Source organism: Condylura cristata, unplaced genomic scaffold, assembly GCF_000260355.1.
Source record: "Condylura cristata isolate star-nosed mole 26May11 unplaced genomic scaffold, ConCri1.0 scaffold00017, whole genome shotgun sequence".
Classification (NCBI taxonomy): domain Eukaryota; kingdom Metazoa; phylum Chordata; class Mammalia; order Eulipotyphla; family Talpidae; genus Condylura; species Condylura cristata.
The window spans coordinates 19,399,188-19,426,437 of NW_004567118.1; the positions used below are offsets into that span (position 1 = coordinate 19,399,188).

General features: G+C 43.0%; 1 pseudogene; it reads left to right on the forward strand.

Annotated features, from left to right (window-relative positions):
- Positions 1-26,840, forward strand: part of LOC101624572 — a 110,595-nt pseudogene extending 83,755 nt beyond the window's left edge.
- The last annotated feature ends 410 nt before the right edge of the window (positions 26,841-27,250 follow it).

Here is a 27,250-nt window from a genome sequence, read left to right on the forward strand (position 1 = left end):
TGGGCAGGGGGGTACAGGCAAGGAGAGGGGAAAGTTTCAGGAATAAACCATCTGTTGGAGTGTCCGCTTTCACTGGCACTGTCCTGGGGTGGGGGCGGGGGGCGGAAGCCACTGAAGAACAGGCCAGGAAGCAAGCATGCACGACCCAAAGTCCAGGGAGGGGTCCCCTCCTGTGAATTCCAGAGCAGGTGTGGCCCCGGACGGATGGGGGCTCGACTGGACACCGGAAGCCTGGCCGGGGTAGGAGGACCTTCTTCTGGAAGTACACAGAGGCTGGGCATACTCCCTCATGACTGAGAGTGGGGTCCGGCCAGGGTGTGTTTGTGGGGGTGGAGGTAAGACCCCACGGTCCCCACTTCTCAGAGCTGGTCACAGCCTGTCACACAGCAAGCTAGACCTAGGCAGCACCAGCCGTGTGCCTCGCTGTACCAGTTTGCGTGTAGTAGGTCACTGAATCCTCACATTACACAGGAGATCGAGGCACAGAGAAGCTTGTCCGGGTTGCACAGAAGGCTGTTCACCCCTTCCCAGAGCACAGGCTATGTTGCAGGCCTCTGTGAGGCAGAAGTAATTCCTAGTTCATGGTCGTCCCTCCTGGCAGAGGGAGGAAATGTGGGCTCAGGGAAGCAGAGGGCATTAGTTTCTCACAGGTAAGGTGCTGTGTGCCCCGGGCAGTGGGTGCACTGGGTGGCTTAGGGAGAGATGCAGAGGGCCAGGGAAGATGGTCAGGGCAGGGTCATGGGTGGGGCCTGGAAGTGGCAGGCAGAAGAGGTGAGTGAGAAGGTGTGGGGGGGGGGGAGGACTGGGACTCCCCTGCCTGCGCAGAAGTAAAAAAAATAAAGGTCAGAGAGGAAACGAACACAACAGAGGATAGGAAAACGGAAAATTATCGAAGCCCAAAGCCGATTCTTTGAAAAGGTAAAAAGAATTGACGAATCTTTAACTACATTGACAAAGGCAACAAGTGAAGATGAAAAAATAAAGCGATTAAAATCAAATAAAGTGAGGACATTAATATCGGTCTTATAGAGAGAAGAATATAATGCTATCAGCAATCATAAGCCAATAAATTAGATAACCTAGAGAAATGGACAAATTCCATGAAAAAATGCACATGAATGAAGTAGAGACTCTCAAAAGAATTAGAATCTCAACAGACTTATTTGATCAATGGATCAAATAAGTAATAGTAATTCAACAAAGAAAATTCCTGGGTCAATATAATTCACCAGTGAATTATATCATAACTTTTAAAAATTAACATGTACCTTAAAGTCTTCCAAGAAGTAGAGAAAGGGATTCTTCCTAAGTTATTCTGTAAGAACAGCATTACCCAGATTAAAAAAAAAAAAGCCACATTAAGACACAAGAAAATATAATTATAGACAAATACCATTTTTAAATATAGATTTTTAAAATTCTCAAAACAATATTAGCAAGTTAAATTCAGCAGCAGGACCTCCCTGAGTTAAGTTTCAGCACCACAAAGCTATCACCAGCCACTGGGGCCTGAGCTTGATTCCTGCCAGGGAGCTGACCCACATGGCCCAGCTGACCTCTCCTGTCTCACCCACTGCTCAGCAGTGAATTCAGCAGATCTGACTGTTCTCCTCCCCACTCTGTTCCTGGTGAATCCTCTCACCACCCCACCTCTGGCCTGTACCCCAATTCTTATATGAATAAATAAATAAGAATTAAAAATAATAAACTAAATCCAACTGCACATTAAAAGAATTATTCACCATGATTTAATAGGATAAATCCCAGAAATGCAAGGGTGGCTTAACATAAGAAATTAAGTTATGCAATAATCACATTAATAGAACAAAAGACTCAATCACAGGTACTAATACAGTAAAGGCATTTTTATTTTATATTTTATTATTTTTAAAGATTTATTTACTTATGCATACAGAACAGGAGTACAGACCAGAGGTGCAGGGGCATTGAGAGGATTCACGAGAGACAGAGTAGGGAGCAGAACAGGCAGATCAACGAAGTACACTGCTGAAGGGAGCAGTGGGCAGGTCAGGAGGGGTCTGCTGTCACATGTGGTCACCTCTGGGGCTGGAGATCAAAATCACACTGAAGTGGCTTCAGCCAGCTTGCAGTGCTGCGTCCTAACCTGTTGAGCCACCAGGGAGGGCCAGTAAAGGCATTTTTAAAAATTCAACATGCTTTCATGAAAAAACCATTTATAAAACTAGGAAAACAGCAAAATTATTTAACATAATTAAAAAAGGATATTTACAAAAAGTCAAGTTAATGTACTCAACGGTGAAGGGCTACAAATCTCTTCCCTTATTATCAAGAATAAGATAAAGATACTTTCACCACTGCTGTTCAATATTGTACTGGAAGTTCTTGCCAGAGTTATTAAATATAAAAAAGAAGTAAAAGGCTTCCATATTGGAAAAGAAGTAATAAAATTTCATAGATTACATGTCCTATATACAGGAAAAAGAATCAACAAGGACTAGGATTAATAAATTCAGCAAAGTTGTAAGTTACAAGATCAACACTAGAATATCAGTTGTGTTTATATACACCAGCAATGAACAATCTGTAGTTGAAATTAAGAAGCAGTTCTATTTATAATAGCATCTAAAAGAAATACTTAGGAATAAGTCTAACCAAGGACTTGTTTACTGATAATTACAAAACATTACTGAAAGAAATTAAAGACGTCTAAATAAATGGAAAGATATTCCATATTCATGACTGGAAGATTTAACATTGCTCAGATTGCAATGCTTTCGAGAGTGAGTCCCAAGGTTAATACAGTCCTGATCTTACAGAAATGTAAAAGCTGATTCTCAAATTCATATTTGCAAGGGAATTGCAAGGTTGAATAATCAAACCTGAATAACTGAAACAATCTTGAAAAAAAGAAGATGAAAATTGAAGAATTCATATTTAAAGTCACATCTTTAAAATACTTCAAGTCTACAGTAATCAAAACAGTATGGTGTGGGCATAAAAATGTACATTCAGATCAATGAAACAGAATAGAGAACCTAGAAATAAAATCAAAATGACTACTTAGGGTCAATCAATGGGGGAAAAGACAATTGCTGGGGAAACCTGATAGTTGTGCAGGAAAGAATGAAGTTGGGCTCTTACCTTAACCCACTGTTAAAAAAAATGCACAAATAATACTGTAAGAGCAAAAACTAATATTTTAGAAGAACATATTATGCAATATTTTCATGAATTTGGATTTGATGATGATTTCATAGATATGATATCAAAGGCACAGGCAACAAAAGAAAAAACATAAATTCAACTTTAATAAAATTTAGAACTTCTGGGTCCTCCCTGGTGGCGCAGCGGGTTAAAGCACAGCACTGAGAAGCTAAAGCCACTTCCACATGAGTTCTATTCCCACCTGCCCCGGAGGTGACCACCTGGCGTGGCAGACCTCTCCTGGCCCACCCCGCTGTTCCCCTTGTAACAGGGTGGTCCCTAGGAAAAGGGGAAGTCCCAGGTTCCCTGCCCCACCCAGAAGGAGGGTGGAGCGGAGCAGAGAAAAAGGAGAGAAGAGAAGGGAGAAAAAGAGAATGAAGTAGGATGGAGGATGGAGGAGGAGACCTAAGGAAGCCACGTGGAGCAGCAAGCATGCGATGAAGAAACTGGGCTTGTTTCCTGACCCTGGACTGGTGAAGGCAGAGGTGGGTGAGAGACCTGTGCGGAGGTGACTATGGTAGTGTTTATATTGATTTTGATTTTGCTCTTTTCCTCCCAGACTTATCTGGCCATTTCTGACCCTTTTCCATGGGTCCCGGCCAGAAGGTGCTTTAGTCTTGTGGCAGCTTTCAGGCCTTGCTTTGGGCCAATCCCTTTTGGGTGGACTTTTGCCCACGAGGGGATGGGTAACTTCAGGTGTTTGCTTTAGAAGCTATATTCTTTGTGTTCCGTATTGTATATTCACTGTATTAAAGTCCCTGTGCATTAAAGTTTTATATGTTTTGTCTTGACATGGGCGGATGGCAGAAGCCACTTAGAGCAGGCAGGTTTAGGGGTTCAGGGGTGCCCCTCCCCCCATCCTGTAACACCCTCAGCAGAGTATTTCATCAATCTGCCTGTTCTGCTCCCCACTGTGTCTCTGGTGAAGCCTCTCAACGCCCCTGAGCCTCTGGCCTATACCCCAGTTCTGTATGCACAAATAAATAAATCTTTAAAAAAAAAAACAAAAAAACAGAAGCTGAAGCCACTTCCACATGAGTTTGATCCCCACCTGCCCAGGAGGTGATCCACATGGCACGGCAGACCTCTTCTGACCCGCCACTGCTCCCCTCAGTAGTGTACTTCATCAGTCACCTGTTCTGCTCCCCACTTAGTCTCTGGTGAATCCTCTCACCATCCCTGCACCTCTGGCCTGTACCGAAGCTCTGTATGCATAAATAAATAAATGTTAAAAAAAATTTAGAATTTCTGTGCATCAAAGAACACTATCTGTGAAAAGTCAATTTATAAAATGGGCAAAATATTTGTGGATAACACCTAATGAGACATTAATAATCAGAATTCATAAAGATCTCCTGTTCAATAACAAAAATATCCATTTCAAAAACTGGTAAGATATATCGATATTTCTCCAAAGATACATCAGTGCCTAATAAGCACATGAAAAGATGTTCTGCCTCTTTAGTCATTATGAAAACCATAGTAAGATACCTTCATATCTAGTGGCTATAATTAAAAAAAAAAAAAAGGCAAGCATGTGGAGAAACTGGAACCCTCTGCATTGCTGGTAGGAATGTAACATAGTATAGCGACTGTGGAAAATCCTCCAAAAAAATTTAAACACAGGATTACCAAATAATCTAGAGATTCCACTCTTGGGTATATTCCAAAAGAATTGGAAACTGGAATTTGAACCGATACTTGTGTACCCACTTCATAGTTACATTATTCACAATAGCCAAAAGCTGCAATCAACCCAAGCATCAAAGGTGAATAAATAAACAAAATGTGTTTATCACCACACATACATGCATGCATACATGGATACATGGGCACACACACATGCACAATATGATATGTACACACATAATGTAAATATAAAGTATAGAAATCATGACGCATATTTCTAGGTGATAGAGAAAATAAATATAGATAAAATGTAGCTATTTCATCCCAGTGGTGGTAGCAGGGGACGCCATGTGGGCCTGGAAACAGTGTGCTCTGTAGTCTCCCCAGTTCTAGAGAGTCACACTCACTGGTACAGAGCCACCCAGCTGAGGAAGTCTTCCTGATGCAAGCTAGTGTAAAAATGGTAAGATGGGGCCCTGCCTGGTGGCACAGCGGGTTAAAGCACTGCATTAAGAAGCTTGAGTCACTTCTGCATGAGTTCGATCCTCTCCTGCCCCGGAGGTGACCACATGGCTCTCCTGCCCCGGAGGTGACCACATGGCATGGCAGACCTCCCCTGACTCGCCCGCTGCTCCCCTCAGCAGTGTACTTCATCAATCTGCCTGTTCTGCTCCCAACTCTGTCCCAGGTGAATGCTCTCACCCTCCGCATCTCTGGCCTGTACCCCAGCTCTGTACGAATAAATAAAATAAATCTTTTTTAAAAAAATGGTAAGATGAACAGTAGAAAAGTATCTAGCCCTGTATGTACAGATATTTTTATTTTTCTGAGGTAAATACCTAGAACAGTTGGAAAACACTAAGTGTTATTTTTAAACTTATAAAATTGGAGAATTGTTTCCTGGTGTTTGTACAAGTTTTTTGTTCTCTCCCACTATGTATGTGTGTTCCAGTTTGTTGATGTCTTGGCTTTAAGTTTTTCAAACTATTTGTTTTTAGCCATTTTAGAGAACGTCCAGAGGTATCTTATTATGTTTTTAATTTGCATTTCTCTGATGACTGATACTGTTGAGCATTTTTTCATGCTCAATTATATGTCTTTGGAGAAATAGTTATGAAAACCCTTTGCTCCTTAAAAATTTTGCTGCTGTTGTTGATGACTTGTAAGAATTCTTCATGTGTTCTAGGTAATAGAGCTCTGTCAGCTATATGGTTTGTGTCAGATATATGAATATCCATTTTTCTCTCCCATCCTATAGATTGCCATTATATTTCCTTGATTATTTCTGATATACAAAAGCTTCTAATATTGATGAAATCCAATATATCTATTATTTTCATTACTCATACTTTCTGGTTTGCCTAAAGAACCTTGCCAAATGCAAGGTCACAAAGGTTTTATCTAAAAGTTTATCAAGTTAGCTCTTATGTTTTAGTCACTGACTCTTTTGAGTTGATCTTTATGTAGAGAGTGAGAGATATAATTTCAATTTTGACATGTGGAAACACAGTTGTCCCAACACCATTTGCTGAAAAATCTATTCTTTACTATGGTCTTGGCAACTTTGTTGAAATCAACTGGTGCTTTTATTTCTGGACTTCCAATTGATTCCATTTGTTTACACATTTTTTTTTGGTCAATATCACTATATATATATATATTTTTTTTTTTAAAGATTTATTTGTGCATACAGCACTAGGGTACAGGCCAGAGGTGCAGGGGCAGTAAGAGGATTCACCAGAGACAGCTGAGTGGGGAGCAGAACAGGACAACTGATGAAGTACATTGCTGAGGGGAGCAGTGGGAGGGTCAGGAGAGGTCTGCCACGCCATGTGGATCACCTCTGGGGCAGACGGGCATGGAACTCATGAGGAAGTGGCTTCAGATTCTCAGTGCTGTGCTTTAACCCGCTGCGCCACCAGGGAGGGCCTAATATCACTATATATATTTTAAAGATTTTATTTGTGCATACAGCACTAGGGTACAGGCCAGAGGTGCAGGGGCAGTAAGAGGATTCACCAGAGACAGCTGAGTGGGGAGCAGAACAGGACAACTGATGAAGTACATTGCTGAGGGGAGCAGTGGGAGGGTCAGGAGAGGTCTGCCACGCCATGTGGATCACCTCTAGGGCAGGAATCGAACTTGTACTGAAGCAGCTGCAGCCAGCTTGCAGTGCTATATACTAACCCGTTGCGCCACCAGGGAGGGCCCAATATCACTATATTTTGACTACCATAGTTTGTACTAAGTTCTGAAATTGAGAGGTACGAGTCCTTCAATTTTCAATGCTATTCTTTTTCAATATTATTTTGACTGTTCAGGGTCTCATGCAATTCCACATGAATTTGAGAGCTTTTTTCACTTCTGAAAAGCATATGTTTTAGAATATTAATAAAGCTTGCATTGAACTGTAGATCCTTTGGATAGTGTTGACATCTTAACACCATTAAGTCTTCCAATCCATGAACAAAGAATCTCCTTTCACCTTTCAATTTCTTTTAGGAACAGTTTGCCATTTTCAGCGTGCCAGTCTTTCATCTCCTTGGTTAAATTTATTCCAAAGTATTCTGCTCTTTTGGGTGCTATTATAAGGAGAATTATTTTCATAACTTCCTTTTCAGACTATTCCTCTCTGGCTATTGAAATAGAACTAATATTTGTGGTTAATCTTGTAACCTGAAAATTTGCTGAAACCTGTAATTTGCTTAAGTGATTCAGAATGTCTATAGGTAATATCATGTCATCTGTACATAAAGATAGTTTTACTTCTTCATTTCCAGTGTGGATGTCATTAATTTCTTTTCCTTGCTGAATTACTGCTTAACACTTCCAAAAGATGTTGCACTGAATGGGTGAAATCAGGTAGCCTTATCTTATTCTTCTTGATCTTACGGAAAAGCTTTCAATCTTTTATCTTGAACTTGATGTTAGCTATGGGTTTTGATAAGTTCCCTTTATCAAGTTCAGGAATCTCCCTTCCATTTCTGGTTTCCTGAGTGTTTTTATCATGAAAAAGTTGTTGGAAATTTTTTAATATACTTTTTTTCTGAATCAAATTAGATTTTTATGTGATTTTTCCCCAATAATTCTATTAATGTGGTATATTATGTGAATTGGTTGTTATTTGTTTAACCAGTCTAACATTCCTGAGGGTATTGACATTTAACCATACTGAGCTTTTGATTACTAAACATGCTATTTAGGTATTTAACTTCAGCAACACTTTATCATTTGTATAGTACACATTTTTTGTAAGTATTGCTGGATTGAATCCTACGTCTTTAACTTTTTTGGTGGTCTTGAAAATGACTTTTAAAAATTTCAATTTCCAAGTGGTAGCTCTATAGAAATGCAATTGACTTTGTGCATTAAATTTGTATCCTCAATCTTTCTGAGCTCACGCCACAGTAGAAAAACATTTGAAAATGTCGCTTAGAGTGTTTCATTTTGATGTGCTTATTGCTTGTGCATGTGGTCAACTTTACTTCTCTTTTTAAATCTATGATTCTACTTTCTATCTACTATTAGAGTTGCTAAGATACTGAATGAATAGAAGTGATGAAAATAAACATCTTTGCTTTGTTCCTAATCTTGAGGGGGAATTCAGACTTTCACGATTAAGTAGTTAAGTAGGACATTCCTTATAGGGTTTTCATAGTTGCTCCTTATCAGGTTGAAAAGTTTTATCATGAATCTTTTGTTGAGCGTTTTATCATGGACCTGTGTTCACTTTTGTCAAGTACTTTTTAAAATATCTGTTGAGATGATTTGCTTAATTTGGGTTTAATTTGCAATTCCTTTTGAATGTTCTTAAAATGGAAGCCAAGAGCATTAATTTAAAACTTCTAATATAAACACTTAATCATTTAATGCTATGAATCTCTCCTAACAATAGAGTGGCTGAATCTCACAAATTTCAATATGCTGCATTTTCATTTTGATTCAGGTTAAAAAAATTTTTAAATCTTTCTTGTGGTTTTTTTCTTTGCACTATAGGTTAAAATTTTATTATTTAATATTCAAATATTTGAGGATTTTTCAGATTCTTTTGTGCTACTGGTTTCTAATTTAGTTTCAATATAATCTGAGAATACAATTTGGCATAATTTCAATTCATTTAGATGTGTTGACTTTTTAATATCCTAGAATATAATCTATTTTGGCGAGTGATTTGTATGTGCTTGAAAAGAATGTGTTCTGCTATTGTTGGGTGACTTACTGCATAAATGGCAACTAGCTCAAGTTGGTTGACTGTTATTCAAGTTTTTTTCCATGTACTTCTCCAAACCAATTACTGACACAAGAGTGCTGACATTCCCAACTAAACTTTTGGATTAGTCTGCTTTGCCTTTGAGTTTGATTAGTTTTTGTTTCCATGTCTTTTGTCTTTTGAAGCTCTTCTGCTATCAAGCGCTTTTACAAATTTATAAGAATTACACCATTTTGATGAACTGACCTCTTTTGTCATAACAATATATCCTTCTCTATCCCTGGTAATGGACCTTACTCTAAAATCTACTTTTTCAGAAATTGAGATATCTTTAGCAACTTTCTTTTGATTCATGTCTGCACAGTACATATTTTGCTTTTAATCTATAGGTATCTGGATATTTCAAGATTTCTTGTTAAAAAATAGTCAGTTCTTGCTTTTTAATCCAACCTGAAAATATGTTATTTCGGGCATGGTTACTCTAACATTTAGTGTAAATTACTAATATAGCTGACTTTAAATAAATAATTTTCCTATTTGTTTTCTTATTTGCTCAATCTGTCCTTTTTTCACTATTTTTCTTCCTTCTTTGGAAACAGAGCTATTTAGTAATTCAATTTAATCTCAACCCACAATTTATGAATCATGCTTTTTTTGTACTGGTTGCATTAATGTTTATAATGTACAACTTAACTCATTAGTCACCTTCAAATAATATTGAGCTCCTTTGTCTGTTGCATAGAAAACTTTCTGCAGTATAACTCCTCTTCACTTCTTTTTATTTTTGTGCTGTTTTAACTCATGTTACTGTTACTTATAGTATAAATCCCACAATGTGTCTTGCTGTAAAAGTTTACTTTTTGCTATAAAAATATTTTTGAATGGGAAAAATGTTTCTGTAGTCCCCCAGACAATTGCCATTTCCAGCACTTATTATCTTTATATAGGTCCAATTTTCTGTGGTACTTAGAATTTAAGAAAATTTTTGGGCATTTTGTGTCACAAATTTTCTTACTTCAGTTTGAATAGAATCTTTATATGCCTTCATTTTATCCATCTATCATTTATCTAGAATGATAAAATGCACATAATATAAATTTGCTATTCTTTTTAAAAAAATTATTTTTTTTATGCATACAGAACTGGGGTACAGGCTGGAGGCACAAGGGCAGTAAGAGAATTCACCACAGACAAAGTGGGGAGCAGAACAGGTTGACTGATGAAGTAAGTACACTGCTGAGGGGAGCAGCGGGCCAGACAGGAGAGGTGGATCACCTCTGGGACAGGCAGGATGGAACTCATGCAGAAGTGGCTTTAGCTTCTTAGTGCTGTACTCTAGCCCGCTGAGCCACCAGGGAGGGCCCTAAATTTACTGTTTTAACCATTTTATGTGCATAATTCAGTGATATTCGGTACACTCACATTTTTGTGCAACCATCACTATCCATCTCTAGAACTCTTTTCATCTTGTGAAACTGAAACTGTACCCATTCATTGCAACTCCCGCATCCCCTCCCCTTAGCATCTTGCATGTCTTCATCCTTTTCCAGTTTTTTTTTTACAGTTCACTCTATAAGTTGACTTATAAGTTGACTTTCATTACTTTTTAATTGGATGTCTGTTTTATCTGATAGAGCTGTTCCTCTTTTGATTGGCATTTGCCTGTAGGACTGTCTTCCATCCTGCAACTCTATGCCTATGCTTATCTTTATAGGTAAGAAGTATTTTTTGTAAACAGCAGAAGGTCGGACCTTGTTTTGAAGTCTATCCACCTCTCCATAGCTCCACACCAGCTGTCTGGCTCTGGTAGTGACTTCAGCTCACAGTGATCTGTGATTCCATCTCCCTGACTCTCCAGTTTTCAGGGCGGTCATTTATTCAGTGGCTGGTCTTTTTACTGTCTTCCTATTGATAGTTGTGCCTTTTCCAGAATGTGAAAGAGTTGGAGTCGTTGAGTATGTGTTATGCAGATTGCCTTCTTTGACACAGCAACACGTATTTAAATTTCCTCAATGTCTTTTGACACTTGATACATCTTTTTTTCTCTTTAAAGTCATTAATATTCCATTGTGTGGACATATCATTATTTGTGTATTCATCCACCTACTGGCAGGCATCTTGGTTGCTTCCACTGTGGGATAGTTATGAATCATCTTGTTTGGCATTTGCCTATAGGACTGTCTTCTTGCTGTAAACATTTTTGCACAGGGTTTGGTGCAGACATAAGTTTTTACTTGCTTGAGTAAGAGCCTTGGATTGTTATTGCTGGGTCTTGTGTTCTTGTGTTAAGAGTATGTTGAATTATGCAACAAACCGCAGAATTATTTCTTTCCAAAGTAACTGTACCATTTTGTATCCCACCAACAATGAGAGTTCCAGCTGCCCCACACCCTTCCCAGCATTTGGTGTGGTCTTTGCCTTCTCAAAGATATTTTGCTTGATGTAGAATTCTAATTTCACTCATGTTTCTTTTGCTATTTTAAAGATATTTCTCTATTATTTCTTAGTTTTATAAATGCTGACAAAAAGTCTCATTTTCCTCATCTTTGTTCTTCTGCGATGTTTCTTTTCCACTTAAGGTTTTCCCTTTATAATCATTTTCAGAAATATAATTATGATGTGAAAAGTGTCTGGATGTTTGGAAATTAGTCAACCAGGTTTTGGTGATGGATCAGATGTAGGAGTCAAGAGAGAAAGGCATCAAATATCTTGTCAGGAGTTTGGGTTTGAGAGCTGGACTTGTATACAGCTTGTCATGAAGGGAAAGACAGCAAGGAGACCATAGGGAATAGGTTTGGATGATTCAGACATGAAACCAGTAAGTTTCTTGGGCTTCCGCAAAAGCTGAGCCATTGAGTAGACTATAGTGCAAGTAGTTTAAATGAGAGGGAGTTTGTGAGGCAAGAAGGAAGAGAAGGCGGAGGGTCTGTGGTCAATGAAGTTACCAGTGTAGGAATTAAATTAAGGCCCTCTTTGGTGGCTCAGCGGGTTAGGATGCAGCACTCACTGCAAGCCAGCTGGGGGGGCCGCTTCAGTGCTTGTTCCATCCCCCACCCCAGAAGTGATCCTCAAGAGAAGCAGAGCTCTCCTGACCCGCCCACTGTTCCCCTCAGCAGTGTACTTCCTCCGTCTGCCTGTTCTGTTCCCCACTCTGTCTCTGGTGAAGACTCTCACTGCCCCTGAACCTCTGGCTTGTACCCCAGTTCTGTATGAATCAATCAAACAATCAAAAATAAAAAGAATTAAATTTTAAAAACCTGAGTAGTATTCTATTGTGTGTGTGTGAGAGCGCATCTACACCACAGCTTTGTCTAATAATCTGCTGATGGGCACTTAGGTTGCTATATAGCTTGATTATTATTAATGATTTTGCAGTGAACACAGTACATTTACCTTTTTTGGATTGATGTTTTTATATTCTTTGGATAGATACCTGCAAGCAGAATTTCTGTCATATGGTATATCTATTTTAAATTTTTTGAGGTAACTTTGTACTGTTGTCCACAGTGACTACACCAATTTACATTCCCAGAAACAGTGTAAGGGTCCCTTTTCCTTCACATGCTCACCAACACTGGTTGTTTCTGTTATTTCTAGAACTCTGCTAACAATTGCATTGAATTTTCCTATGCTTTTGGTCAGAAGATTATTTTAATAATATAGTTCTTCCAGTCCATCCAGAAAATACCTTTCATTTCTTTGGGTTTTTTTTTTCTCAAAAATTTTAACAATGTCTTATTAAATTTATTCCTAATTATTTAGTTTGTTTTGGTATAATTGGAAATATAATTTTTTTATTTGTTTCTCTTCTGGTTCATTGTTTACATATAGAAATACCACAGATTTTTGTATATTGATTTTATAGCCTACCCCTTTACTATACTGTACAGTTTTTAATGCCTTTGTTTTTAGTGGAGTCTTAAGTTTTCCTATGTATATCATTATGTCCTGAAAAATGAAATCTTGCCATTTGTGACAACATGGATGAGGGGGTTATGCTAAACAAAATCAGTCAGAAGGAGAAAGACAAATACTGGATGATTTCACTCATGTGAAATATAAAGAAACAAAGCAAAGGACCAGACAAAACCAAACCAAACCAAATCCTTGGATTCTGGCTGCAGAACAGAGGTTACCAGAGAGGAAGACTAGAAGCAAAGGATGGAGAAGATCTGGGCGATCACCACAGAGGGTTATTTGTACTTAGCAATGGGTGTCTTGTGGTACCGTAATTTAAAGAGGTGTGAACCTGTACTCCTAAAACACATACAATGTTGTAGACCAATCTTACCTCAATAAAAAAGAGAAAAACTAAAACATTTAGAAAATTACCATTGTAGACAATTAGGACTTAATTTCATTGGTGAATTCTGAGCATCAAGAAAGGCTCCATGACTTAAGGGGTAGAACCCAAGCAGCTAGGGAGATGCACCAGCCTCCACCAGCACTGCCTAAGCTCTGGTCCTGAGGTGTTAATTCTCAGGCCCTCTGGCTTGCTAGTGCAGGGAGATCAAAATTCTTGGAACAGAGACCTCTAGTGGAGATATGGGTGATGGCTGTCAGCTACAGGCTGAAGTGGTACAAGAAAACAAGGGAGGGGTCAGTGGTGGACCAGGGGACAGTGGCCATCAACCATTCAGAACCAGCGGCTTCCAGATTTGGGAGTGAAAGAGCACCTGTGATACCGCCTGTCAACTTGGCTGTTCACCGGAAGCTCTTCCACTATCTGACTAACCCTTGTCCGGCATGGCAGTTTTGTGCTGAGACCTTAAAGGGGATAAGCAGAACCCATTTCAGACAGGCTGCCAGCCTTCATTGCCACAAAGAGAACCACACATAGACAAGTCCCTCCACCATCACCATCCATCCTCTCATGCCCGCAGGTGGTATCACTCCATTTACATAGGCTCAGAAAACAGCAGCAGCCTAGGTAAGATGACACAGCAAGGAGCTGGAGCCAGGGCTGATACCCAGCCTGCCTGGCACCAGAACCTCCCCGACCCTATGTCACTGTCCCAGGAACCCAGACTCCAGCTTCACTGTCCAGAAATGAGTGAGACAAGGCAGTGGTTCCTATTCATCACCAAGTCTTATGAATTAACAACAATGTTCATTAGGTCATTTCCATGGGGCTTTGGGGTTGGCTATGTAAATATTTGGCCTCGGGCTCTTCTCAGCCAAGCTCCTCAGGGTGCTGATGTTAAACACACCCCTTCAGGAAAAATGCAATTGGTCTCAGGAAGCCCCTGGGGGCCAGCTCTCAGAGGGTGTCTGCTCAGGCTAATGTTTGACAACACAAAGCCCATTTTTCCTATGACTTTTTCTCATTTAAGACAAGAAAGATTGCCCTCTCCTCGCCAACACGCATACTCACCAGTCATTAATACGCAGGCATTTAAAAACATTTTTGATCAGAAAGGTCTGTGTTTTCTCATTTCTCTAGAGTCAGGGAGGCTTGAGAGCAAGAGTGAGAGGGAGGGGGAGTGAGGGAGAAGGAGAAGAGGGAGAGGGAGAAAGGAGAAGAGGGGGAAGAGGTGGAGGGAAGGAGAGAGGAGAAGGAGAGGGAGAGAAAAGTAGGAAGGGAGGAGAGAGAGAAGACTGGAAATAGGGGGAAGAGAAAAAATACCTTAGTGATCCCCATAGGGAGTTACTGAAGTATGTTCTCTCCTTTCTGGGGTGCTGCTGTGATTGCAAAGAATGCTACAGAGCCCCATGTAAGTGGTCACAATTTGTCCAGAAGTGGCAAAGCCAGTCTTGGAGCCACCTAAGAGTCTGTAAATCAAAGCCCACTATATTCCCAGAAACTGCTAGAAGGGTGATCATTGGAAACTGGGCCGCAGTCTCCACTGGGTGGGAGTGTCACAGGTGTTTTAGCTGTATTTTGTGAGGACACGCAGCATATTTGTTTTTTATGTGTTGAAACCAAGCACTACAGATGCGGTGGCTTAGGCGACGCTTATTCTCTCTGAGCTGTGGAGGCTGGAGGCCCAGACCAGGGTGTCCCAAAGCTGTGCTCCCTTTCAGGCTCCAGGGAAAAGTCTCCTCTAGCCTCCTCCACCTCCTGGCAGCTCTGGGAGTCCTGGGTGTCGTTACTGGCAGCCATGGCACCCCACCCTCTGCCTCCACGGTCATTTGACCTGCCCCGAGTCAGTGGCTATGAATCTCTTCCTATAGGGGAACAAGTCATGTTGGATTAGGGTCACTTTCCTGCAGTATAACCTCCTCTTAACTGACTCTGTAGTAACCCATTCCCAAATAAGGTCACATTCTGAAGTCCCTGGAGATCAGGACTGCCACAGAACTTTTGGGGAAAGGGTGTAGTGAGGGAAAAATGGCCATTTAAGGGGGCAAAGCTTCCATCACTTGCAGACTGACCTCCATGTTGCTGGCTGGTTACAATGGTATGGGGAACCCCTGTTCCGTCCCGACCCCTGGCATGTCCCACTGGCAAAGCTGCTTACAGGGAAGAGGGCCTGGGCCCCAGCCAGACAGATCTGGACTAAGATGGCGGCTGGGTCCCTTGCAACATCATCAGATGCAGGTGAGGGGTCAGGAGGCCTCACTATTCACCTCAGGCTTCCATGGGTTCTTGAGTCCAGTGCAGCAAGATGACACACTGGGAAGATTAAACTAGACCTATGATAATGAGTTCCTTGCTTAATGCATGATGAGATCAGTTTCTGTGTGGCTGGAGGAATGGACTTCTCAGTGGCAGAAGATCAAAACTTGGGGGTCTGAGGGAGGGGCGGAAGCAGTGGTGGGCTGGAAGGGATATGGAATCCCTCAAGTGTGAAGAAATAGGAGACCTTTGAAATACACCTTTCCAAAATGGTATTTTAGTCACTTGAATTGTTTGAGGATTTCAGACACTGGTGTGAGGTATGAAGAATACCAAGAATGAGACCTACTCAGAGTCTGTTGCCCTGCCCTTGTTTGTCCAGACAGTCTCGCCACCCTGAATAGCTCCGCATATAATGGCACAGGCTGCCAGCCCTGACAGCCACGTGATACACATCCTTCTGCGACTTGCCTCTTCGCACGGCTAAGTATGTAGCTGTAATTCATTTGTCCTCAACACTGCAGTGCTCCCATGGTACAAATGCCCACAATTTGCTGTGGCTGCCCCACAGCTTTGCCACTATTAGAAAATCACTGGGGATGTTCCCATGCCAGGATCCTGGTACCCTTATGTGGGCATTAGCCAAGTAGTGGCATTGCCAGAGTATGGGGTGGGAATCACTAGCTGGTGCCAAACTAGATTTCCAAGAGCTGGGCAGGCTCACTGCCCAAGGGTGGGGGAAGCCGGAGCTGTCCCCCCACGCCCCGCCTGGCACCATCAGACCATCAGCTGTGTTTCGCATACAGTTCAGAATTGTCAGAATGTAGTTTACAAACATCACAACATAACCTAGGAAAGAAGACAGTCCAGAAACTTATCATCAAAACAGTCATTATGTGTACAACTGAAACAAAAAATCACATTATAGGTAACTATAACATTATCTCAACTTTTAAAACAATTTAAAAAACACAAAGCAAAGCAAAAAAAAAAAAAAAGAAAGAAAGAAACAAGAGAAATGTTTATGTCTGCTTGACTGAGAGCAGGTGAAATCTCATACCCCCCGAGCAGCGGGTATACCTGACAGAACACGTGGAATCTCTTTGTTGGCTGATCTAGTCAAGGGCTCCAAAGCCAGGAAATAAGATATATTTTCCACATTTGTTCTTTCCATGAAATTCATGGATGTGGCCAGTGTAAGCGAAGAAGTGAGGTTCAAGGAAGAACAGCAGCCTGGGAACAGGGTGGAGACTGGACGGCAGAGGCCTCGGAAGCTTCTGCCTTAGGTTGCCTCACACAGGCTGGGGGAGTGGGAGGGGCACAGGGGTGGGTGAAGGATGGGACATTCAGGGGTGTCAGGTTGGCAGGCTGGAGGGAGTTCTGTCCCCAAGTCTGCGGACATCTCTGATGTCAGGAGGACCTGGGACAGGCAGGCAGGGAGCAGGGCTCAGTCAACGTGAAGCCAGGCCTTCAGGGTTCCCGCCATCCTTACTCGGCTCTGAGGAGCTGCAGCTGTCAGCATCTGTGTGTCTATGGGAGATCTGCCTCTGGGTGCCCGTAGACACCTTCTGCTAGGTGCCTGAGTCCTGTACAGGAAGGCCAGAGGCTCCAAAGCTTGACTCCACAGCTCAGCTGGACCTGGCCAACCTCAGCATCCACACCCCTGAAAGGGTGGTCCCAGCAGGGCTCAGTCCTTCCCGGACACACAGCTGCACCACGAATACCATGAGGCAAGACGTGGCAGGTGAATCCCGAGAAGAGGTTGGGAGGAAGGTGCAGCATAGATGTCACCCTTCACCTACTGTAATGGACTGGGGGTTCCAGGGCTGCTGGAAGCAAGACTGGCTTCCCGAACAGTGGGAGACAGAATGGTGAGAAGGCAGGGTGGCGCAGTGTCACTGCATCTGGGGGGCCCCCAGGGACCTGCGAGGGTCCTCTCCCTGGGACATAGAACTTCATGTGGTCTTGAACCACCTGTAGGGACCAGTGTGCAGGGAATGTTGGGTATGGGGGCTCCTTCTGAGTACCTATCACAAGCGCCCACAGCCCTTTCTAGCCTGATAGCAGCCCCCCACTCCTTTCAGACCACCTCTGCTGTGAGTACCCCCAGCTGCCCCCACACCCTGAATGCTGCTTTAACTCCTTGCCTGAGACCTCAGCTCCTGTTGCAGGATGAGCTTCCTTGAGGAGTCTCCTGCCAGGGACAGGCTGAGCCTCAGGGAGGAGGAAGAGTGGAACCAAGGCCTGGGAGGGGAAGGAATCACTTCCCAGGTGTTCCTAGTCACCAAAGACCACAAGTGAAGGTAATGAGTATTCCCGCAAGGGCCCCTGAGCCCTCAGGAGCTCCTTGTGGGAGTTAGGAGCCTGGATTGAAGCCGGCCTCAGAGGCCCAGACTCTGTCAAAGTGAGCCTGTTGGTGCCCCAGGGCCAGGGGGCAATCAGGAGGGCAGGAGTAAACAAAGGAGAGAGACCTCTTGCCACAGGTTCCCGTCCCAGAATCTTCCCACTTCTGCCTAGGCACCTTCTAGAGAGGTCTCATACCTGTTGAGCCCTGAGGGTGAGGCAGAACAGGCTGAGGGAGTGCACGGATGGTTGATGGCCCCGAGGGTCCCAGGGAAGGCGGGGTGCGAACCCCCTCCCGCACCCACTTGGCTAACGCACTGCAGGGTCCCTCCTACCTCACCCTTCACCTAGGTCTTCCCACAAGAACAGGCCAGGCCGCAGGGCCCACCTAGCCCCGAGTCCGCACACTCACGCCCTGCCCACGGGCACCCACTCTTGGTGATCACGCTGGCTGTCCTCAGTTCCCTAACAAGCCTCTAACCCGGTCCCTGGGCTGTTTATCCTCAACCCGCGAAGAAGTCATAAACTGTAGAGCCTGCCCAGGTATTTATTTTAGTTAGTAAAAATGCCTTGGACTGTGCCAAGAGCCATTTGACTTTAATTGGAAACTTTTGAGGCATTAAGAATTTGCCAAGGTTTAAGACGTGTCCGAAGGCCTTGCGATCATCGATCATGTGAGCGATGCTTTGGACCAGGTGGGACGAAGACAACCTTTTAGTAAATCTGCCTCCCCTAATGGACTCATTTATTATTCTCTGTAACGCTGGGCAGCGTTTCTCCCCCAGAACTCCATGAACGCCAGCCAGCGCGTTTAAAAGCAGCGAACATCTGGTGACTGTAAACCAGGAACCCAGAAAAAACAAAACACCGTATAAACAAAAGGCAGCACGGGAGGGCTCAGAGGACACCCCCTTTGTGGTCAGGGCAGACCTCTCCCCCACCCCCACAGAATGCAGGAAGCTAGGGAGAGGCACCATCTGCAGTTCGTCCGGGAAATGTCATCCCAGCGCTTTTGTTTATGGAGGCTTTATGGGTGCTGTGACTGACCACACTGCGTAACAGCTTCCACTGGCCTGCTCCCAGCCCTGCCCAGCACACAGCTCTTGCAGTGCCTGGAGTCCCCCCACCCTTTCGTCATTTGTATTAGTTAGCTATAGCTGCGTAACAAATTACCCCAAAACACAGCAACTTAGAACAACCAACATACAATTCCCAACTCTGAGCTGAGAAACAGGAGCAGCTTAGTTGGGGGGTGAGGGGTCCCCTGTGAGGCTGACCTTAGTCTTAGACAAAGGCCAGACGAGGGTTGCAGGATCTGTTTCCAAGCTCACTCTTGTGGCTACCGGCAAGAAGCTTCAATGCCTCATGGGTGGACCTTTCCACATGGCTGCTTGTGTGTCACACCTGAGAGCTGGTTGCTCCAGACCAGATCATCCAGGAGACAGGGTCGAAGTCTTTTATGAGAAGGCCTAGTCTCTTATGACCTGACTGGAGTGATTTGCTGTCCCTCTTGTCATTCATGTTGTTGTGTGCTGGTTGAATAATGTCGCTCAACATTCATGCATACCTTAACCTCAGAATGGGGACTTCTCTGGAAACAGGGTCTTTGCAGTTTTAATTAGTTAAAATGAGATTATTCTGGATTGGACTGGATCCTAAATCCAATGTCAGTTGTCCTAATGAGAAGACCATGTGATGATGCAGGCAGAGAGAAGGGAACATGTCACAAGCCAAGGGTTGCATGGCTTCTTGCAGCCTCCATGAGCAAGGAGACAAGCCCAAGACAGATTTCTCCCACAGAGCTCCAGAAGGAATCAACCCTGCTGAAACCTTGACTCCAGACTTCTGGCCTCTGGCTCCAAACAGTGAGAGAATAAGTCCTGTTGCGTCAGGCCTCCACCTCACCCCCATAAGGCAGCCCCAAGAGACTAATAACTGCGGGTCACACACAGCTTTGGTTCATGGAGAGAACCACAGACCTGGAGGCCAGCAGGAACAAGATGCAACAAGCTTGCTCATGTGTCATAGCGGTAATAGTGAGCAGTGCTTCTCCCACTCCTGCCCCTTATTTCTGGACCTGTCAGTCCTCACTTTAAGAGTCCTATTTTGGGTGCTGATTCAGAGCACATGCAGCCTTCCCATAAGCCATGTCAGAACACCACAGGTAGCTGGTGCTGTCAGAAGGCCATCCACTGTCCTACCAAGCCAGCTGCTTCAGGGGGTTGGGAATTCCATGCACAGTAGCCCATTGACTCACTTCTCTTGGTGTGAAGTGAATTCTGAGGTCAGAAGCAATGCTCTATGGAATTCCACATGGATGGTAATTCTGACAGAAGCATGTGAGCAGGGAAGGCGAATCTATATCAGGAGTGTCTATTCCAGTAAAAACAAAACACTGCTCCTTCCATGATGATGGGGGTTCAGTGTTGTCACTACTACTAGATAGCCAACTAGACAGATGATTGCGCTGGGGAAAGTGTCATGTTGGGGACCCAGATTGTCCAGGTGGCTGGAAGTCTATATTGCTGGCCCTCGTGCTGTGGCCACTTTGCCCATGAGCCCCTTGGGCATTGACACGGGTGGCTGGGGGAAGGGGCTGACTGGTATCCTGGAAAGGATCAGCCTATCCACTTGATCATGGAAATCCTCTTCACCTGAGGTTCCCCCTTGGTGAGCATTCACTCATACATGTCCTCACTTTTTTTTTTTTTTTTTGGCCTATTCAGTGCTATCTATTCATATACATCTTTCCCAAACTTCCTCGTCACATGTTCCTTCCAAGTCCCTGCTTACCCATTCAAACCATTGGCCATAACCAGTGAATCAATATATCATCACAAGTCTGGCCATAACTCCTTCTAAGCAAAATGAACCAGGTGCACAGTTTAAAGTCCTCTCCATGGGGAGGAGTGACTTTGACCACAGTCTTCCAGGGATGTCCCAGAGAGGGGCTACAGTGCGGCAGTGTCCACTTTCAGGTGGGGCTTTGTATCAATCAGAGTCATCTGTAGACTATTCTCCATCCTCACTTCCTGTTTCAACTAATAGTAAGGAACTTGGCCACAGGGCATTTGGGAGAGAGGGCAGTGTAGCCTGAGTGGGGACTGTGGGTGTCCGGCACACTTCCTCATGAAACATACTTGTACCTGGAGGACCTGCTTGGATCCGATCATGCTGCCCACTTTCCCTTGGTGATGGGGGGCTTCTCAGCTTGTCCAACTTCATGGTTCAGTGCATCAAACAAAACCAGGTCATGACGGGCATATTCTTTGACCTGTGGCCAAATGTCCACTCTCTGTTAAGACCCAGTAACAAATCTAAAGTTGTTTCTCAGGTAGTTGAGAGTAGTTATGCATGAGGATATCAGATTTTATTCCAAAATCATAAGGGTCCAAGATTTTGATTCACCTACAATGAGCTGAAAAAGATTGCAGACAGCACTCCTCTCTGCCACTGCTGCCTCAAACACCACCAGATATGCTGGACCGTGGGTGCAAGTGGCTGAGCAGCTTATACAGCAGCCTGTTGCAGGGCCTTCTCTTGTCCTGGGCCCCTCCAAACTAGCAGCTCTTCAGGCCACTCAGTAAAAGGGCTGAAGTTGCTATGTAGATGACTACATTGCCCCCAGAATCCCAAGCTCCCCACTTCCTGGCACTGCGCTTCTATTTTTTTTTTTTCCAGGGAGTTTCAAACATAATAATATCCTTCCCCTCAGAAGGGAAATCTTAACACACTCTGCAGCACTGGGCTTCTAGGAATTTCACTGAGGTAGATGATTCCTGAATTTTGGTCAAATACTTCTCACATCCTAGGTTCAAACAGTAAATGTCATCATGCTAATGGACCAGTGTGATAGCTTCCTGCCACCTAAATTGTGACCTGGGCTGCATTGGATAGTGAGTGCCTTGCCTGCTGGAAGTTGCAGCTCTGGGCACCTACCTGAACCTCCCTCGGCTACTGGGTGCATGCCTGAGACATGTTTCTGCAGGTTAGGGATTTGAAAGTTCCTAGATAGCCCTGCTTCCAGCCCTTGACCATGACCTTCCCAGGTGGCACAGAGCTTCCCAACTTGCCCTTCTCAGAATTCTGGCCCCCTTTCCGGTGCCCATCTGATAATAGGCTCAGAAGACTTCAAGCTGGCATCTCCCCTGCCTCTCCATGACTCTCGGGTCTGAGTGCAGAGCTGGGGTACTGTCGGACTCAGTTGGGACCCAGACCCCAAGAGCAGCAGGAGCAACCTCCCCCGCCACACCTCTACTCATGATCAAGGGGTAGGACTGCCTGCCCCTGCTGGAACAGAAGTGTCTGGTCAGTGGTCAGAATGTGTCTGGGCAGGGGCAGGGGCAGCTGTTTCTGTAATATTTTTGAAATGGTAAATTTGTCAATGTCAAATTTACTGATTTTTCTTCTTTGAAGAACCTGTTTTTTGTTTTATGGATTTTCTCAGTATTTTATATTTTTTAATTTTGTTAATTTCTGTTCTTTGTTCTTTCCTTCCTACATTTTTCTCTTATTTGTTTTTCTCTTCTTTAATATCTTGAAATAGAAACTTAGATTATTCATCTGAGTCCTTTCTTCCTTTCTAATGTAAACATTTAACTGCTATAAATTTCCCTGCCAGTGACAAGCAAACTTAGGAGGAAGGAAGTAACCTATTGAGAGGGTCCCCATCTGCATGCCAATGGCTACAGAATGGGACTCCAAAGCACAAGAGAGACAACTTCAGGGTTTGCGTGGGTATATAATCTCCAAATTAGATTCTGTTGGTTGGCTGTGTTGTTCAATTCTTCCGTCTCATGGCTGATTTTCTATTTGGTGGTTCTATCAGTTGCTGAGTTGTGAGGATTGAGGCCTTCAAATATAATTGCAGATTTTTCTATTTCTTCTTCCAGCTGTACCAATGTTTGCTTCCTGCATTTTGAAGGTCTATGGTTTGGTTAGGACAGATAGGTCTTCCCAGTGGACTGATACTTTTCTTAATATATAATATCTGTCTGAGTCTCTTATAAATGTTGAGATAATATATAATGCCTCTTGTAATTTTCTTTGCTCTGAGCTTTACTGTATCTGATTTTATATCAGTCTTCCACTGTTTAAAATTTGAACTTTGTACAGTATCTTTTCAAATCATTTTCCAATCAACTTACCTTTGTCTTCAAATTTGAAGTGAAGTTCCTAAAAAATGCCTACAGCTTTGTGGTGCTTTTTGCTCACTGTTCCAAACAGTCCAGTCACAAGAGGAACCCCTTGATACGATTGGTAGGACCCTACTGCAGGGCCAGTTCTACTTCAACTGTCTGACCAGGAGGGAAGGGGCCTATGGTGGCTACACATTAGGAAAAGAGAAATAAGCAGAGTTGGAAGGAGGATGGACACTAGGTCCAGAGTCCAGATGGATGCTAATTCCAGGAAACCTGAACACCTCTGTGACCCACCAGAGAGCTGGGATTTATGGAGGTCAGGTGCCCAGTGGGGTCTCAGCTCAGTCTGTCTCACAGCGGGGGCTCTGAACCCATCCTGGGTTGTTCTGGAATGCCTGGTTAGATAGACCTATTCAGCAGCTAGAAGAATTCCTACTCGGGTTCCCTGACCTGCAGAATGAAGGTTATGACAGTGGGCAAAGACACTCGACCTGCCTCCACTACACAATGAAAATTAATGTCACACCAAAAACTTGCTGAATGTAGAGATGCTCTTCCCCACCACATCCCCATCCAGTTCTTCTATGTGGCCCATGCAGATGACAGGAGGATCTTGGAAAATGACAGTGGGTTTTCATAAGTTTAACCAGGAAGCCAAGATCTGAGTTATCCTGCATCTAACACTCCCACCAGAACCACGTGGACACAAAAGAAGAAAACCACGAAAAGGAATCAGGCAAGTTGCAGAGCCCCTTCTAGGCCATACCTTATGGAGCATGAAACTCTCCTTTGGGGGGCCCTCCCTGGTGGCACAACGGGTTAGGATGCAGCACTGCAAGCTAACTGCAGCCACTTAGTGCGAGTTCGATCCCTGGATCCAGGAGGTGACCACATGGCGTGGCAGACCTCTCCAGACCCGCCCACAGCTCCCCTCAGCAGTGCACTTCATCCATCTGCCTGTTCTGCTCCCCACTCTGTCTCTGGTGAATCCTCTCACCACCTCTGCACCTCTGGCCTGTACCCCAGTTCTGTATGCACAAATAAATCTTAAAGAAAAACAAAATTCTCCTTTGAGATTAGATTGGAGTTTCTCTCCTTTCAGAGAGAGAAACTCTGGCTTAGCCAGGGGTAGAAGCTATCTCTGGAAACACTGAGGTCTGTACCAATCTTCTTAATCACATGTGGACATCAAGTCACTGGGACCTTTAGGACAAGCATACAAACAACAACTAGCTAGGTAGTGCCCATGACCTATCAAATCGGAGCACAGGTGTGAGCCCTACCACACTGAGGCAGGCAGTAGGTAGGTAGGTGGTAGATAGGTGACACATAGATACATAGGCCCTTCACTGATACATAAAACTGAAATTAAAAAAAATTAACTAGAGGAGTTCAGCAGTATATTTAAGCAGGTAGAACTAAAAATCAAGGAATTTGAAGATAGGACTTTGGAGTCTGAAGAGCAGAAAAAGAAAACAAAGACAAAGGTGAGCAGACCCTGTGGGCTTGGAAATTCCAAGCAGGGAAAATTTAAAGACATAATATATGATAACTAAACACATAATAATTAAAATGTCAAAAGTTAAAAACAAAGAGAAAATCTTGAAAACCGCAGAGAGAAGCCACTTGTCACTTACAAGAGATCCTCAATAAAGGGTCCTCAAAAATGTTGGAGGCAACAGGCATTGGGATTATATATTTTAAAATGCACAATGAAATACTTGTCAACTGAAATTTCTTTACTCAGCAAAATTGCCCTTCCAAATGAGGGTGAAATTAAGACACTCCCAGGTAAACAAAAGGTGAGGGCATTTGTTACCACAGGACCAGTCCTGCAAGAAATATTAAAAGGACTTACTCAAGTTGAAATGAAAAGATGCTAAATAATGCAAAGTCGTGTGAAGAAATAGATTCCAGGAAGGGGAGCTTATGAGAATATATGAGAGAATATATGCAGAGCAATGTTGAATATATGAGAATATATGCAATGAGAATATATGAGAATATATGCAGAGCAATGTTGTTTTACTTTAATTTGCAATTCCACTTTTTATTTTCCAGAGGATTTAAGAGAGAAATGAGTATAAAGTGTCAATTTATGCTATTGGGCACACATGTGTGAAGATGTAGTTTGTGGCATCAATGGCATGAAAAGGGCAACAGAGCAGTGTAGCAGCCCAGATGTGTACACCATGGAAGCTAAGTTGGTATCAATTCAAATTATATTGTTTTAACTTCAGATGTGAAATGTAAGCCCCATGGTAACCACAAAGAAAATATTTATAGAATACACACAAAAGGCAATGAGAAGGAAATCAAAATATTTTGCCTGAAAAATATCAACTAGACCTAAAGAAGACAGCAACACGAGCAAGAGAGCAAAAATATTATAAGAGGTACAGAAAACAAAGAGGAAAAAGGGAAAAGTACTTCGTCAGTGATGGCTTTAGGTGCAAATGGTTAAAACTCTCCAAGCAAAAGGTAGGTAGAATGGGGGAAAAAAAGATCCAGCTATATACAGATGGTCCCTAACTTAGGATGGTTTGATGTACGATTGCTCAACATTTTGATGAAAATGATAAAGATTCAGTAGAAAAAGCACTTTAAATTTTTGAATTGCAGTCTTTCCCCAGCTGTCAATATGTGATACAAGATTCTCTCATGAAGCTGGGCAGCAAGAATCAACCGCAGCTCCCCAGCAATCACACTATCACAAGGGTGAATAAGCAACACTCTATGGTGTGCTCTGTGGTCAATGTTTTTGATTTTCCATATTTTTAATTTAGAATGGATCCATCAGATCATCCATCATAAGTCAAGGAAGATCTGTAATACTTACAAGAGACTCACTTTAGATTTAAAGGTGCAAATAGACCAAAAATTATTGAATGAAATGATAATCAAAATGATAAACAAAAGAGAACTGAGGTAGCTACACTTATTCACACAAATGTACTTTACTCACACAAATACTTAATGTTGAGGTCTCTGAGAGAACCATTGTGGTCATCAAAAACAGGTGCCTTATGAAAGGTGGAAGAGGGAACTCAGGAAGAAGGTGGTCCAGATTTGTATGATGTGAAGGCACTGGCTATGTTCAATATTCAAATATTGTGAAAACACTAGTTATGAGAACTCAAGGAACCAAAATCACATCCAGTGATCTCAAGAGTCATGTTTTTGAATTGAGCCTTGCTGATCTGCAGAATAATGAAGCTGCATTTAGAAAATTCAAGTTAATTTCTGAGGATGTTCGGGGCTAACTAACTTTCATGGCCTGGATCTTTCTCAAGATGAAATGTGCTCCATGGTCAAAAACCAACAGACCATGATTGAAGTTTACTACTGATGCTTATTTGCTTTGTCTGTTCTGTCTTGGTTTTACTATAACATGCAACAGATTTAGAAGACCTCTTATGCTGAGTATCAACAGGTCCGCCGAATCAGAAAAAGATGATGGGAATTATGACCTGAGACGTGCACATAAATGACTTGAAAGAGGTCAGTAAACTGATTCCAGACGGCATTGGGAAAGACACAGGACAATCATGCCAATCGAAAAATGCTGAAGAAGCCCAAGTTTTAATTGGGAAAACTCATGGAGCTTCACAGTGAAGGCAGTAGTTCCGGGAACACTACTGGTGATGACACTGGTGAATGAGCTGTTGGGTATGAGCCACCATCAAGAATCTGCTTAAAATTCAGATTTTCAATGGTGACAAATAAAAAGTCATATTTTTTTGGGGGGGGAGCTATTACAAGACGCAAATGACACTGTATATTGACAAAAGGATAACTTCACCAAGAATAGATAACAATTAAAAATATATATCCATCATATAGCTTGTTTCTAAGATATATTAAACAAACATTCACAGAATTAGAGGGGAAAATAGGCAGTTTCACAATAAAATCCCAACTTTCAGGCCCTCTGTGGTGGCGCAACAGGTTAGACGCAGCACTGCAAGCTAGCAGAGTTTTCGCTCGGGTTCCATCCCTGACCCAGAGGTAACCCACATGGCGCAGCAGACCTTGCCTGACACACCCGCTGCTCCCCTCAGCAGTGTACTTCATGGGTCTGCCTGTTCTGCTCCCTGCTCTGTCTCTGGTGAATCCTCTCACAGACCCTGCACCTCTGGCCTGTACCCCAGTTCTGTATATATAAATAAATAAATCTTAAAA